Source organism: Aedes aegypti, chromosome 1, assembly GCF_002204515.2.
Source record: "Aedes aegypti strain LVP_AGWG chromosome 1, AaegL5.0 Primary Assembly, whole genome shotgun sequence".
Lineage (NCBI taxonomy): Eukaryota > Metazoa > Arthropoda > Insecta > Diptera > Culicidae > Aedes > Aedes aegypti.
This window is the reverse complement of record NC_035107.1, coordinates 251,278,884-251,296,203: the sequence shown is the minus strand read 5'-3', so window position 1 is coordinate 251,296,203 and position 17,320 is coordinate 251,278,884. Positions and strand designations below refer to the sequence as shown.

Genomic DNA, 17,320 nt, shown 5'->3' with positions numbered 1-17,320 from the left:
TTTTTAGGCTGATAGTGCTATTATACGGCTGTTATAGGGCATGTTAGCTCAGTAATAGCCCAATATTAGCACGGAGGGTGAATTAAAGTGCTATTTGGTTTCTTGGGATATTGCGAACACTCGACTTTTCCTAGAGATTTTTCAAGAATACCTCTCAAATTTCAAGTGTGATTCATGTAGTGTAAATATCAATCCCCACTGTTCGGAATATGAGTCATGCTCGGAATTTGAGACAAAATGGTACTTACCTCAAGAGGGAAAATAAATATTTTTCTGAAAATAAGTTCACACAAAGAGTCGTACAGTCAAGCCTTTGCTTGCCAGAAAGATCCAATAGGGTAATACGCTAATTGTTAAATGGCTAAAATATTTATTGTTGAACAGGCCCTTCAATGGTGATAGGCAAAGTGGCTCAAAATTTACTCATGGGGTAAATTTACCCAGTTTATATTTTATTGAAATTAAAATCATTTACAGTACTTATCGGCAGGCTTGATAATATTTTTCAAAATCACCAGAGTTCGGTGACATGCTCTACAGCAGCGTGCTGTCGTTGGCTTTTAGAGAGGTAGCGAAATATAGTAAGCAGAGGAAGAAACGGCACAAAACACAATAGAGGAAAACTTCATAAAAATAAGTGCCATTACAACTCCGCGAGGCCTGCTTGGTTAGGTCCTCGGTCACTCAAAAGTTCTTCTTAAGAATGATTAACGGTGAGCATAGCAACAAGAGAAATATAGTATTAGTAAAATCCTCGCATTTTGATGCACTCTCACTCGAATCGTTCGAGGGATTTCTGTTGCGAATTTTGAGTTCAATTTTCACTCCCGAAATCAGCTTATTTTTGCATGGCGGAGATGTTTCTGTCAAGCCTGCGTATCGGGTATGAAATACTTCATTGATAGTATAACATCATTCTAAAAATTATCGTCTCTCGCTGTTTCACTTTCAAAGCAATTTATTTCAGAAATTGGTAGCTTTTGATGAATTCGTTTGCAATGTAGATCTTACAATAAGCTTTTACACTAGCAATTATTATAATACTGCACAAATATATTCAAACACAGTACCATCTTGTTCTAATGAGTGATAATTTAGCACTTTGGCTCAGTTTCAATCTGTTATGCAACGAAATCAATTAATCAGTTAAGCCAGCCAACCAATTAACAGCCGAAGCGAAGTCGAAAAAAATTGAGAAAAGAAAACACACACGCAATGAAATATGTACTAGTATATGGTCTTATCCACTGGTGTACTAAACCAACTCGGTCGAAGAATTTTGACACACAGCGGGTCCGGATCACGTGGAAATCAAACGGGAGCGTGCCCCGCTCAAGTGTCACAATTCTCAGACCGAGTAAATTTAGTACACCGGTGGTTTAGACCATAAGACAGATATCGATCATGAGTACCCGTTTCGTAATTTGCTCTTGAATTCGCATTTTGCTATACACGAACCAGGTTCAAGTTTGTTGAAATATAAATTCCAAATAGTACTCACGTCACTAAAACTATCTGTCGATAGGAGTAAGAGTGCATTAAATCAAAATCACCCGGAATAAAAGTGTTCGTCATTTCGAAGTCCGTCGCGTTTTTAGTTCCGTGCTTTCCGAAGCCGACCTAAGTATCCGTGGCAATAAACACGATAGGAATGTTCCGGTATTTTCAATAGGTCGTAATTTCGATACGTTTCCAAAGTTTTCCGAATATTTTGGAATTAAACTTAGAGTAAATAGAATCGAGTTCCAGGACCGTTTGAGAGATTTTCAATAGGGGGCACATCAGCAATTATTTTACAAATACCTTTAAATATTCATGAAATCTATTATAACTGTTCCTTCCATTTTGACCCCTTTTCCTTTTCAGGGGAAGTCTAAGTATCAGTTTCTGAGAAAGTTTTAGAGAGACAAAAATTGTGCTTCAGAACTGTTTGAAGGATTTTCTAGGTGAGGGGGAAGGCATACCAGATACCAGGGGGGGGGGCTGCTTTTTATTTTGTTCTGCTTTTTCTCGATGTTCTTCACATTAAACAATTCAATTTAATTTTCTTTTTTAAATATTTCTAATTTTATTTTGAATTTGTTTATCGGCATATCGGTCTATTTTGCTCGAAGTAAGAGGGAGCATGGAGAAGAAAGCAATGAATACTAGATGGATAGGTACCGTAAGGGAACGGCGAGAGAAATTGGATTAGATGTTGAAGAGGGCATACCATATGAAACAGTATACTTGAAACGTCACTTCCTTGTGGCTAACGTCCCCTATGGGAACGGCTTGGGTGTGTTTTGAGAATGACACTACCAAGACAGCCAAAAGGAAGGAGGTTTCAAGCGCCCTAATACTGTTTGGCGATCAAGCAGGTTCTATCGATCGATGGCTTATATTATTGGGGAATCATTACACAATCATGGATGGTTTGTCCATATCATGTGTATTTCTCCCCGATAAGCCACACACATGATCATTTATTTATGAACTGCGTTTTTTTGTTTTTAGCCGTTTGTTATTTTACATACAAAGGTATCGACCGTGATAATTTTATTTTGAATTTGTTTATCGGCATATCGGTCTATTTTGCTCGAAGTAAGAGGGAGCATGGAGAAGAAAGCAATGAATACTAGATGGGTAGGTACCGTAATAAAATTAAAATTATCACGGTCGATACCTTTGTATGCAAATATTTCTAAATAATTTCAACATGCTTTGTGACCCCTCTTCTCCTCTCATTATGGTCTCTCCTTTCTGCCCCTAACGTGATTCAGGGGAAGTTTATTAGTGTCATAGAGGATTTCAGGTGAACGAGAACTGTTCTTAGTGTCGTTTGAATGAGTTTTCAGGGGAAGAGCATACAATATTGCAGTAGAAGCGTATGTAACGGACCAGTAAATTTTTCATTTTGCTATTTCCTATTAATATCTCTCATGTTAAATACATAAATTTCTGTTTGAAACACGTTCAAGTCCCTTTAAAATGTAGTATAAACCCCTTCCACACCCCTATATGAGGTTCAGGTGGAGATTTTCAGTATTCGAGAGGGTTTAAATGGAACAATAGATGTGTTCCAGGGCAGATTTTTCAGGATGGTGGGCAACCAGATTTTAGTAGGTACATAAGATGGAGACTAGGTGGTTTTCATTTTTTTTTTATTTCCTCCTAATGTTTCTCTAGTTAATCAATTCAAATTTGATTTCAAATATTTTCAAACACTTCAAAAAATCATTATTACCCCGTTTCTATTAAGACTCCCTTTTCACTACCCCTTATGTTAATCAAGGAAAGTTTATCAGTACACGGTAAAAAATCGTCACGTTCGATTAAACGAATTGACCTCTTGACTCAATTCAAAACATAATCACCATAAAAAGTCCTGAACTATGGATTAGCTCTACTGTTTTAGGCACTAGGTTCAAATCTAGATCGGGTGGAAACATTTGTTTTGCTTTTTCTCAGTTTCAAATCGAAACATGCAACGTTGAACTCAAGAGCAGTTTGGCTCATCAAACTGAGGCTCATCATAAACAGTTCAAATTCTATTCGAAATTCCCAAATCCTTCTAGAATTCATTATGATCCCTACTTCTATTATGACCCCCAAGAAGGGTTTATGGGGGCAATAATTGTTTTTCAGAGTCTTTTGAAAAGTTTTCAAGGAGGGGGCACAACATATTCCCAGTAGGGCGAAAGAGAAGGATTAGCTGATACATAATTTTTCTTATTTCTCTTAATTTTTCTTATGTTCAACAATTAAAATTCGATTCAAAATATCTTTCAATCCTAGTAACCTGTGGTTGCATTTATCGCATTTTGTGTAATTTTTATGTGGAGTGTATTTTACACCCACTTCATTTTCCGTGTCTAACTAACCCACAGTTGAGTTGTTTAACGTGGTGTGTTATGTCACCGTCCGTTGTGTTTTGGTATAAAATGTTTGTATTGGTTGGCAACATAATCCACCACCGTGTTTTGTAAATACTTTAATTTATTCATTTCCTTATTTATTTTATTCAAAATGTGTAGATAGTGTAGCTAAAATGTAGGGAAGATATATTCTGTTTTAATTGTTTCGGTGAGTGCAATAAAATTAGGTCTCCATCTCCTCCCGTTGCAAGGAAAGCGTCGGCAACATAAAGGAGCATAACTGTCGAGCACCAAGGCGGGTCCAGCTCCTCCGAAGGTGATACATTATGCTCACACGGTAGTTTGCGTTTACCCTTTGATGGGTAAAAATTCACCCATTTTTGCTAGAAGTGCCTCTCCACATTCAATGAGTAAACACGGTTTACTCTTTAACGGGTAAAAGCGGTTTCTGTCAATGGATGGGTATTTTTTACCCATTTTGGAAAGCTCGATCCCTGCATAAAAAGGGAGGGATTCCACGGAGGCATGCAAGTCGATTCTGATCGACCATTTCAAAAATATCTGAAACTTTGCACAGTTTTTCAGTTCCATCTAAATCGTCATTTTCCGATATCAAATCTTCAAGTTGAGTCACGACTAACTTTTCAAAAGGGTGTATGTGAAAATGGTTCAAAAATATTCAAAAAGCTGCACAGCAAAAACGGTTCGTTCAATTGTTAGACAACTAAAGAAACAAAGTTAGACAACGAAATAAAGATTCCAAAAAAATACACACAGTAAAAAAATATATTTTTTGCATTAAAAACATCATTTTTGTCACAAAAACTCAAATATCTCAAAACCCTATCGGAATACCAACGTAATTTTTTGAGGGAAAACGGTCCATTATATTAGCTATCTACCATAAAAATTTGGTGATGGAAAGCCAATAAACAAAAAAGTTATGACATTTCAAATATTTCACAAACCTGACACTTAGTGAATTTTTTTTTTTTTTTCATTGTTAATTTTTTTTTTGGACCGCAGTTTGTTGCTGAATTTTTTGTTAAGGGTATCACATGAGGTTAACAAGTTGTTTTCATGATATTTTATTTAATTATTCATAACTATTATAGCATCTATAAGAAAGCATATTTTTTATTGTACGTAACTGAAGAACAATTCTCTCAATAGTGTTGAAACCTTTTGATAAAAGAAACCTATAAGAAATCTAATATTGAAGACAAAAGCTACAAAAAAAGTTTTCTATACAGGTATACGACTAGTTTACCTGCAAAAAGTTTACCTCGTAGAGAACAAGGCGGGTCTATACCCAGGTGATCTAGTATACGTAAAGCAGGTCGGTTTTCTCGGCGCTGGTTTTCTCCACAAAGTTAAAATCTGATTACACCTGGGTATAGACCCGCCTTGGTAGAGAATAGACTTTGTTAATCATATTTGGGAGAAAGCGAGTAACTTCAACAACATCAAAAACATGATAGGTACATACCATGAACATACTCACGAAAAAGCTAAAAATATACTACCACTATGGTTATAAAAGATTTAATTGTAAAATTTTTCTTCAGTCAAGCAAACGACACCAAACTAGTCAGTAAAAACTTAAAACTGATTTTGTTTATTAAAATCTAACGAACAACATGAGTAGTCGCTTTCTCAACTGTTGCAGGCCGTTTGCAGAAAAAAAGTGTTCGAAAGAGCTACGAAATCTCACCGAAAGCACCATAGATAAGCTGAAAGCGGCTGGTTATGCTCCAATGTCGACATTAAATACAAATTTACGCATTTGTACGTCCTGCCGTTTAAACGTTGACAAACGGGCAATCTGTACATCATCGGTGGATCAGGTTGCAGGAAGTTCGAAAACAACAACAACTGAGGAATTACTAGATGCACCGACAACAACTGAGGAGTTACCAGAAGTACCAAGTGCAGATAGTCTTGCCACGGTACCATCAGCGACATCTGTTTCAACAAATCAATCAGAAGATGAGTGCAACCAGATGGTCAACATCGAACGCTTCAACGAAGGGATAGCTGGAATAAAAGTGACTCCGATTAAATGGACGAAGATGAGTTACGTCAATTATCCCGAGAAAAAATACCGTGAAATCAACGAAGCTGTACGAAGAAACCTCTTCAAATTAGGACCTGAGGATGTGGAAAATACAGACTACGATGAGGTAATTATGAATATGAAGGAAAGGTTCTCGAATCTAGCCACGACAAGGAAAGAAAAAATATTGATTTTGTCGATGCTGCCAAGCTCGTGGTCTATTCAAGACGCCATTGATGAGTTCAAAACCAATAGAAATACAGCAAAAGAGGCAAAACAATTAAAAAATAACTGTCTTGCAACCAAAAATGCTAGGTCGAGTACTTCATTAACAGATGAGACAAAAGAAAAATAATATAATATTTTGAAGACGATGAAGTAAGTAGAGCTATGCCTGGCCAAAAAGATTATGTATCTGTAAAAAAAGATGGAAAGCGTCAAGCAATCCAAAAACGATTAATGATGACTACTTTGAAAGAAGCGTATACACGCTTCAAGGAAATTAACGAAAATATTAAGTTAGGTTTTTCCTCATTTGCAAGCCTTCGTCCAAGGCAATGCAAGCTTCTATCCAATTCAGGAACACATAATGTTTGTGTGTGCACAACACACGAAAATATTAACCTAATCTTACTTAGTTTGAAAAGAATCCATTTATCAAAGAATATTAAAATGTTAACTGGTAGTCTTTTGTGTGAAAATACAACATCAAATTGCTATCTACGATCTTGTTCGGATTGTCCAGATTCTTCATCATTGGAAAATACTTTATTCGCTGAGTTTGAAGAAAATTATATTGATCAGTTATCATTTGAGCAATGGGTGACCACGGATAGGTGTGACCTAGAAACTATTGTAAAACCTGTAGATGAGTTTGTGTCATTTTTTTGCTTGAAATTAGAAAGTTTAATTCCTCACGACTTTATTAAAACAGAGCAATCCCGCTTTTTAAAAAATACGAAAAATACATTACAAGATGGTGAATTTTTAGTCATTTGTGATTTTTCTGAAAACTATAGCTTTGTATTGCAAGATGAAGTGCAGTCCCATCACTGGAACGTACAACAAGCTACAATTCATCCATTCGTTATTTATTTCAATGGAAGTACGCAAATTGAACATTTTAGTTTTATTGTAATTTCCGAAGATTTAAGACACGACTCAGTATCTGTAAATTTGTTCATTGCCAAAATGATTAACTTTTTACGCGTTGATAAGGATAAAGAAATCAGAAAGATATATTTCATGTCTGATGGAGCAGCATCGCATTACAAAAACCGTAAGAATTTTTCGAGCCTATGTCAATTTAAATCAAAGTACGGAATTGATACAGAATGGCATTTCTTTGCTACGTCACATGGCAAAGGTCCTTGTGATGCTATTGGAGGAACCATAAAGCGCATGGCCACAAGAGCAAGTTTAGCCAAAGAACGTGAGCATCCAATTAAAACTGCAAAAGAACTATTTGATTGGGCGAATCGCAGAAAAGAAGAAGATTAAACAAAATTATCATTTTGTTTTACTACTACTGGAGAGTACGAATTAACGGCATCAGAGCTCAGCGAGCAATATAATAACGCGAAAACGATCCAAGGAACCCAAAAATTTCACTGTTTCATTCCATTGTCAGAAAATAAAATTAAAGCAAAAATATACTCGAACTGTACTGATAATGATGCAAAAGTGTTCGATATTGTAAAAAAATTGAATAACAATAAATAAATAAATAAGTATTAATAAAATGTTTTCATGATCTCATAACGCATACCCAAATCCAAAACTTTCAAAGTTTATATATAACATTTAGAAACTCATCGATCATACTCTAAAAAAATATCCTGATAAAAAAAAATATTTTTTCGTGTAATCTGTTAATTCATTTTAATTTATACATATATACATATACATATAATATTTATACATATACATAATATTTATACATATAATATACATAATACTAATGAATACATGAAAACGACTTGTTTAATTCACGCAAGGCCCTTAACGATAAAATCAGCAACAAACTGCGGTTCCCGTAATAATTTACACCGAAAAAAAAAATTTTTTTCTACTAAATGTGAAAATTGTGACATGTTTGAAATGTCATAACTTTTTTGTTTATTGGTTTACCATCACCATATTTTTATGGTAGATAGCTAATATAATGGACCGTTTTCCCTCAAAAAATTACGTTGGTATTCCGATAGGGTTTTGAGATATTTGAGTTTTTGTGTTAAAAATTATGTTTTTTAATGCAAAAAAAAATTTTTTTTCACTGTGTGTATTTTTTTTTGAATCTTTATTTAGTTGTCTAACTTTGTTTCTTTAGTTGTCTAACAATCGAACGAACCGTTTTTGCTGTGCAGCTTTTTGAATATTTTTGAACCATTTTCACATACACCCTTTTGAAAAGTTAGTCGTGACTCAACTTGAAGATTTGATATCGGAAAATGACGATTTAGATGGAACTGGAAAACTGTGCAAAGTTTCAGCTCAATAGAAAAAGATGAATTAAAAAAATTACCAAATTTTGGTGCTGTTGCTTGGAATCACTCAAGGGTCAAAATTTACCCATTTTGTAGATGATGAAAATGAACAATTATAACCTCAACTCAAAAGTCACAACCTTTAGAATAAAATTCTCTGAAAATATAAGTTTTTATTTCTATGATGAATATTTACACCTCACATAATTTGATAATATTTATTTTTTTCGTTTTTATTTTAATTAGGGTGCCGAACCCAATTCTTGGCACTTCTGATTCACTTTGGCAGTGGGGTTTTTTGAAAGCTGCAGAACTCATATTTGGTCACAATATGCGTCGTACTAAAGCGCTGCTTATTGCAAAGTTTAAGACAATTCGGCCGAGAAAACCCCCTATGCCAAAGTGAAACATGCTCTGTACCTACTTCTCCATATCGGTATTTTCGGATCATATCAGATGATATCTGCTGTGGTGTTGTTTCGTTTGTGCAGGAAACAACGGGAACATCTGGAATATTTGTGTGTTTCAAGATCAATATAAGTTTGTTCAAACAATGCTCCATAAGTGTTTTACTTACCGCTTCTTCGAAAAAAGTTTACACGAAAGGAAACAAAGAGTATGACTTAAAAGTTAAACTAATTAAATAGATATGTACATCAAGCATGCAAGCTATGAAACGATTGCCAGCTATTTCTTCATTTGAAATCTCCAGTGCACATTGGACCGAATCGACAATTTAGCCGGAAAACTGTTCTCATCGATTTAAGACGTTCGATGTCTTCAGAGAATTTATTCGTAATTGAGTTTTGCATTTTTTAAGGAAAAAATTAAATAGGGTGGCCCATATTTAAGCTAAAATTTTGACTCAAACTTTTTTATTTGATTAAATTTGTGGCAGCGCTCTTCTGCAAACTTTAAGGAAATATTATTTTGAACAACTTTGTCCAAGACACTTTTGATCTAACTCTTCATTTGAGCTAAGTACATTGAGAAAATTCACTTCAAAAATATACTTAAAAACTCGAAAATCTCTAGTAACTCACAAGATTTTAAAGTTACTCACAGGATTTTAAAGTTAACGGCGTGCTGTCTTCAGCAAAGTTGTAGAACTTAACTAGATCTATAACTTTTCCATACACGAATTTTAAGAGAAATGTGAAACAAAAATATGTAGAACTTATAATGCATTTTATTATAAGTTAATATAAAATTGGATGGATATTGTTAAACGTATAAAACACGGCAGGCTGCGGTGGGCTGGGCATGTAGCTCGCATGTCGGAGGAACGTCAAGCTAAACAAGTATTCAGCAGGGAACCAGGAAGAGGCCGTCGCCTCCGTGGAAGGCCGCGCACCAGATGGCTTTTTGCAGTTGAGGAGGATTTAAGGTCGCTTAACGTTCAGGGCGACTGGAAGCGATTGGCCCAGGACCGGGTCCAATGGAGAAGGCTTCTTCATTCGGCGTAGATTCAACGCAATAGCAAGGAATTGTTGCCCATCAAGTAAGTAAGTAAGTAAGTATAAAATTACCCAAGTAGCAATATTATTGTACTTTTATTCTATCAATAATTTTCCAAACCTGCACACTTTTTGATTACCTTGGCTTCTTCAATAATGTTAGATTATTCCACCATTTCCACAGTTCTGTATCCCAGGACACTTTTGTATGTATTCAATCACAATAATAGCAGTCACAATGACGAAACAGTTAAAGTTTCTTATATTGCATTGGCATCATTTTACATTATGAATAATACGTGAATTATACCACTGAGTAGTAATAATAATAAAATCATAATACCATACAAAGTTTAGAACAGCAAGTATATTGCGAAAAGATGTTTGTTTACAGTTGAGGATGGATTACCGACTGGTGAGCTCGTTTTATACTTATGATAACAAATTTTTGTCGTGACAACGTTACGTTTATGTAATTTTCAAACAAACTTTGCATGGTTCGTCACTACGAGTGTCGACATTTTTGTTTTTTTTTTGTTTTTTATTGGGCACACTGTGCACTTGGCCACTACTATGCCGAATATCATATCGTAATATCTATTTATATTGTGCATTCAGATTAACTTTAGACCGAAGTTCATAAGATAAATGAAATATCACCGAAAGTTCGCCGAAGTTCGGCGTCGGCATTCTACCGAAGTGCTACGCCGACAAAGGCAATCCTTATGCGTCGGTGAAGCACCAAATTAGAATGCCGACGCCGAACTTCGCCGAAGTTTTGACTGCCGACCTTCTAATTGTCACTCGAATTGTCAATATCCTTATTGCTATCTCTCTCATACCGAGCAGGTAGAGGAGAGAGCTGCCGTTGGTCCAATCCATATCCATATAGCCGTAGTCCATTGGTGTGCGGTGGTTCATTTTGCCATGTTTCCGTGTGTGAGGCAACAGCCTACAAAGAGGGTCAGTTTGTCTCAGTCACCATCTGATACTGACGGAGGATGGATGTGTTTCCCCAATACACTGTCCTTCGCGCGGCGTCTTCTGGTGACTGGACGGAGTTTTTTGTGAGGGAGGATTGGGAATCGAACCCATGACCTTCCGCTTACGAAGCGAAAGTGTAACCTCGAGGCTACGGCACCCCCCTAGTGTCGACATGAACTCTTATTTTTGCACTACATAATTTCAATAAACACATATCTTTCTCTTTCAGGGGCCTTAGAATTCGCCACTACAAAGCTATGATTCGCCACTACAAAGCATGTATATGTGTTCTTCTTTAAAAGGATAATCAATCCACAAGAAGCGCACTATTTGGTTTTTTATATTATACTCTCATTTAATTTTGTTTAATCTATATTTTATTTGTTCTCAGCCATTTAATGTAGATTTATTTCCAATTTTGCCGTGTTGCCTATGGCTGAGAAAAGAGTGTCCACTACCAGGGGGCTCTTTTGGAGCTTTTTGGTAGGGGGGAGAGCGGAGGGTCACTCAAAAAAAAAAAAAAGCTATGCCGAAGGTGTCTGGGTTCGAATTCCGGTCAGTTCAGGATCTTTTCGTAATGGAAATTTTCTTGGTTTTCCTGGACATAGAGTATCATCGTACTTGCTTCACGATATACGAATGCGATAATGCATACCAGTTCAAGAAGAAGTTCATAAAATTTTCTTATCAAGATAGCTTTGTTTTCAACTTGTTATATTTTCAGTAACACATTCATATTAGTATTTGTATCAGCCTAATTTTGTTGTTTAGTAACATCCTTGCAACACATTCTGTAATAATTTTGATATAATTGTAACAGGATTTGTTATATTTTAGTTAAATTTGATGCAAGTTTTGTTAGATTTTTTGTTATTTTAACTACTAACGGAACACAACACAACTGCTGATATGAAAAAAAAATATATCAGGGTAACATATTCTGTTATAATCCTGTTTCTTCCGTCTGGTCGGGTCGTCCACTAGCCAACTAGTCAACTACTTCAGTGCAGGAAAGTAGGCCGTTTCATGACAGATTGGCGTGATGAAAAACAGCCTATTACGATGAGAAATTGCAAAAAATATGTTGTATGAAACAAGTTGCAAAATGAAGATTTTTTCAGCACGCGTCACATATATCGATCTCGGGAATCCTCGTTGTATAAATGAATAACTAATTCGAGATTGATTTAAATCGTGTAACTTTTACTCGATGCACCAGGTAGCTATATGGAACATTTTGAAATTCCGTCATTAGTACTGGACTGACTGCGTGCATTGTCTCTAAAATCATATCGCATACCCTGAAGTCGCTTCTTTGCCACCACTCCTCCTCCTCCTCCTTGATCATCATCCATTTAGATGGCGTAATTTCATTCCAAATAGAGTACTAACCATTCTCACAGAGGAACAAAAAACCGAAAACAATTTATTCGTGTTGAAGCTTACAAGAGTATTGTTTGGCTTCCAAATAAAAGGGGGGAGTAGTTGGCGGGTGACACAGTAGTTGAAATCCATAAAATGTAAAATGAACGGGACAATAATTAAATGCTTCACTGTGAACTTGTTCTCTGTGTGCGATTTTCGGCGCTGGTGGCTGGCAACTGTTTGTGTAATCGCAATTGTTACATTGTGGGGTTTGAGTGTTCGATGTGCCAGGATTTGCCCACTCGTTAAGCAACAGTGTCCAAACGAATGTAGAGACCCCATCGATTGTTTGACATCGGGGTTTCATTGCACAGTAACCAATGTAGAAACCGCGATGGCTGCTCTTCGATTCGGCGTCTGTTCATAACCTATATGCGTTTCGTTTAAAGTGGAACCTGGAGAACTATTCCATGTCGCTTCGGTAATTGTGGAATTTAACTTCACATTTTGGTATTGTGGAATTTGTTAAAGTATCGAGAGCATTGTCACATCAGGATTGCTATCGATATATGTTAAATGTGTATCAAAGTCGTCTCGTCAATAATTGAAAGTGGAGCTGATAGGATCGTGAATCGCTTCATTGGATATTTGAAATGTAACAGGGGCATCATCAGAATCAAAATCAGCGTGAGTAACCAGTTGGCTGCAAAGGTGACTAGAATTGGTTAAGATATAATCAATCATAGAAGGGTTTCTAGAAGAGGAAAAACATATAGGGCTATCAGGGCACTGAATTGAGAAATATCCTGAACAGCACTCATCAAATAAAATTCTGCAGTTGGAATTGCTTTGCGAATTATTCCATGACCGATATTTGGCATTAAAGTCACCAATGGCAAAAAAAATTGACTTATTGCGAGTCAGTTTGGAGCAAATTACCTTGCTGCCCAGTGCATTGAAAAAGGCAAAATGTATTTACCAAGCTGTGTTTCAATAAAAACACCTAAAGTTTCAAAACCTTTGGTTTCAAATTACGAAAAAAGTTGATGTTTTGTATGAATTTTTCATATATTTTAGTAACAATTTCCTAGGATAACATTTGATTTTTTTCACAGGACTATTTGTAAACAATATTTCAACAAATTATGCCATGGAACGATCGCACACCTGGACGCCGCTATCACAATGGCAATGCAATTGTGTCCAATAATTGCACTTTCTGTCGCACACTTTTTCCCACCATCATCATCAGCACAAACCAAAAATCGAAACGAATCGAACTGTTCACCGCAGCACCCCCCTTGCCCACATCCCGTTTCGAAAAACTACAATTACAACCGCACAATGGGTGGGCGTGTGTATTAATTATGGAAAATTGAGATTATTTCAGCTGATGGTTGTATTATTAATGAAATTGAAAACAAACAAAACGTATTCAGTTCCGATCGGAGTCGGAGTCGCGTTGCGAGTGCGGTAATGCATGGATTATGGCCACCCTGCCCAGTTCCAGGAGTCAGTTCCAGTTGGGTTGGGCGACGGAACGTCGAATGGAAAAACGTCGAATTTCAAGACTTCGCAAGGAAGTATATGGAAGAAAACGAAAATTTCGTCGAAGAAAGATACTCTTCAGGAAAAAATAAATAAAGCACTTTGTATCAAAGGTTCCTCTTATTATTCTTTTGCTTCTTGGCATTACGTCCTCACTGGGACAGAGCTGCTTCTCAGCTAAGTGTTGTTATGAACACTTCCACAGTTATTATCTGAGAGCTTTCTTTGCCGAAGTTGCCATTTTCGCATTCGTATATCGTGAGGCAAGTACGATGATACTCTATGTCTAGGAAAAACAAGAAATTTTCCATTACGAAAAGATCCTGAACTGACACGAATTCGAACCCAGACACCTTCGGCATAGTTGCTTTGTAGTGGCGAACTCTAAGGCCCCTGAAAGAGAAAGATATGTGTTTATTGAAATTATGTAGAACAAGAATAAAAGTTCATGTCGACACTCGTAGTGACGAACCATGCAAAGTTTGTTTGAAAATTACATAAACGTAACGTTGCCACGACAAAAATTTGTTATCATAAGTATAAAACGAGCTCACCAGTTGGTAATACATCCTCAACTGTAAACAAACATCTTTTCGCACTCTCACGATGCGAAACCTGGGATCAGTAACAATACTTTGTATTCCCAAACTTTGTACTCCCAAACTAAACTTAAACTAAAAATTATACTAAACTTAAATTAGAAATAGAAATTTGAAGAATGATTCTCTTCTAAAATGAAAAAAATAACTCACTATGTGAAAAACGAATCCTGGAAAACAATTTCAAATGGCTGTTGAGCATAGACTCCTGTCGACGTTTTGTCGTTCGACATTTTGTCACCAAACCGTTCCGGTATGTGCAGGAGGGGCGTCTGTTCGTGTCAGATTGGAGGGATCAGCTCATTTGTGTAAAGGCCACGTATGGCATTCGTATGGTGGAAGGAATTTAATTGATTCGATTGCAGTTAAATCACGTATTTGGGTGGTTCGGATCGGACGCAAAGTTTGGTTGCAATTTTTGGATTGAAGAAGATGGCTTAAGATTTTCGGTTTTTAATAAATTTGATTAAAATTGTATTTTTACAAGAGTAAGAGTAATAAGAGAAGATTACTTCAGCAATATTAATGTATATTATTGGTCATACCTACTCTGAAAACCTTCGAAAAAATCTGGAATCAGATCTACATGCGTGATCTGAAAAGCTTTAAGCATAATATTTGAAGATTTTCAATGCAGTTGTTTCCCTGTTCATTTTTTTATGAAGTATATGTCCTGTAGACAAATGTGGTTAAGCTTGGACTAGATGGAAACTCCTCTGCGATGCAAAATGGAACTCAAAGTTTTCAACACAGATCCTCCAGCAATTCGAATGAGAATGCAAAAAAATGCGAGGATTTTTTCGGGTACTCTCTCTCTCTCTTGTTGCGATGCTCACCTTTACTCACGCTCAAAAGAACTCTTGAGTGACCCGCCCGAACAAGACAGACCTCGGGGAGTTGTAAGAGCAATATTTTTTGATGGAATTTTACACTGGTGTGTTTTGTGTTACATCGCTTCCTCGCTCAGTTTTCGTTTAGCATTTTTTCGCTCTCTCGCAAAGAGGCAAATGCTTCTCGCTGCTCTAGGGTTTGTCAGCAAACTCTGATGATGTTGAGGATTATTATCAAGCTTGGTTAAGCTAGACCAATTGTTTTGTTCAACGTGCGTTTTTTTTTTGCAATAACTTCCTGTAATAAGGGTACTTATTTATATCTACATACGTCTTGAGTAACGTATTACAATTATTATCAATGAAGTACATGCTTATAGTAATGCATTGAACAAAACTTCAGGAAATTTAAATTGCATTTGGCGAAAAGAAGTTCGTTTACAATATGAGTCTTCCAAGAGCTTCTGAGTAGTGTTAAGTCTTTTGATTTTGTTGGATGCTCCAATGTGGTGCCGATCAGTATTAATTTAGTCCCTATGTGTTATGCGTGTTAGTGTTATTTGGAGCTGCCCTATCGATGATGAATAATAAATTGGTGAGCTCGTTCTATGCTGCTATTTCAAAATAACGAATGATTCGTTTGTGTATTAGAAGTGTCGACCTTACCTTTAAAACTGATAGAATGCTATTTTTATTCATGTTCGAATCGAATCACTTATCAAACAAAAATGTCCTATAATGTATTTACAAACTCTCTATCGTGCTGTATTCTAAATCCATCAAAACGTTGCTAGGTATACAACCCAGAAAGCTATTGGTTGAACAAGTATCTTTTTCATCTTTCTGGCATTACATCTCAACAAGCCTTCATCTTATGTTTTTATGAGCACTTCTACAGATATTAACTGAAAGCTTGATGATCCTCAAAAATCAGAAATATATTTGTTTAAAAAAATCATAGTTTCTTGAAATAAATTTTCGATAAATAGACTTCGAAAGGCATAACCACGTTCTATGAACCAAACTCCTTTGTTTTAACAATTTATTCAACTCACGAACCCCCGATCTAGTTTGTTATTTGAGGATCCAGAATAATACAAATTTACCTCAATTTGCATCGCTTCCATGCTTTTGCTGAAAACCTCTTGATTTCAAGCCAATCTCTTAAACAACCGCGCTAAAGTTAAAAGTCGTCTTATCACCTCTCATGCATGCATCGTTCAGCCATCGTCCAAAATCCCATTTTCGTCTTGGAGAGCTGCCGAGCCCCTAAGTTGGGCTAGTGTTGCAGCGTTAAATATTTGTAAAGTTTCGAATAACTTTTCACACAGAAGCTAACGGACGCAGCCTTTTTGGTGGACTGTTGCAACACCCACCTGTTATGGAAGCGTTTGTGATCGGACAGTAGGATTCCGTTTTTAGCAACAAGACAGCTTCTGGTTTCTAGTTTCTAGCGACTAGCTTCTAACTTCTAGCTTCTATCTACAAGATTTCAGCTTTTTGCTTCTAGCTTCTAGCTTCTAGTTTCAGGTTTCTAACTTCTAGCTTCTATCTTCTATTTTCTAGCTTCTTAATTCATGCTTCTAGCTTCTAACTGCTAACTTCAAGCTTCTGGCTTCTAATTTCTATATTTTGACGTTTGCTTCTAGCTTCTAACTTCAAGCTTCTAGCTTCTAGCTTCTAGCATCTAACTGCTAGCTTCTAACTTCAAGCTTCTAGCTTCTGTTTTCTAGCTTCTATCTTCAAGCTTCTAGTTTCTTGCTTCTAGTTTCTAACTGCTAGCTTCAAGCTTCTGGTATCTAACTTCTATCTTCTAGCTTTTGCTTCTAGCTTCAAACTTCAAGCTTCTAACTTTTACCTGCTAGCTTCAAGCTTCTGGTTTCTAACTTCTAACTTCTATCTTCTAACTTTTGATTCCAGCTTCTAACTTTTAGCTTCTAACTTCAAGCTTTTTGCTTCTAGCCTCAAGCTTCTGGCTTCTAACTTCTATCTTCTAACTTTTGCTTCTAGCTTCTAACTTTCAACTTCTAACTACAAGCTTCTACCTTCTAGTTTATGGTTTCTAATATCTAACTTCTAGCTTCCAACTTCAAGCTTCTAGCTTCTAGCTTCCTGATTCCTGCTTCTAGCTTCTAGTT

At 36.3% G+C, this 17,320-nt stretch overlaps 1 protein-coding gene across 1 annotated transcript in view; it reads right to left on the bottom strand.

The window, feature by feature from the left end:
* LOC5563715 (peripheral plasma membrane protein CASK) overlaps positions 1-17,320 on the bottom strand; it is a 706,277-nt gene that overhangs the window by 45,653 nt on the left and 643,304 nt on the right. The window lies entirely within an intron of this gene.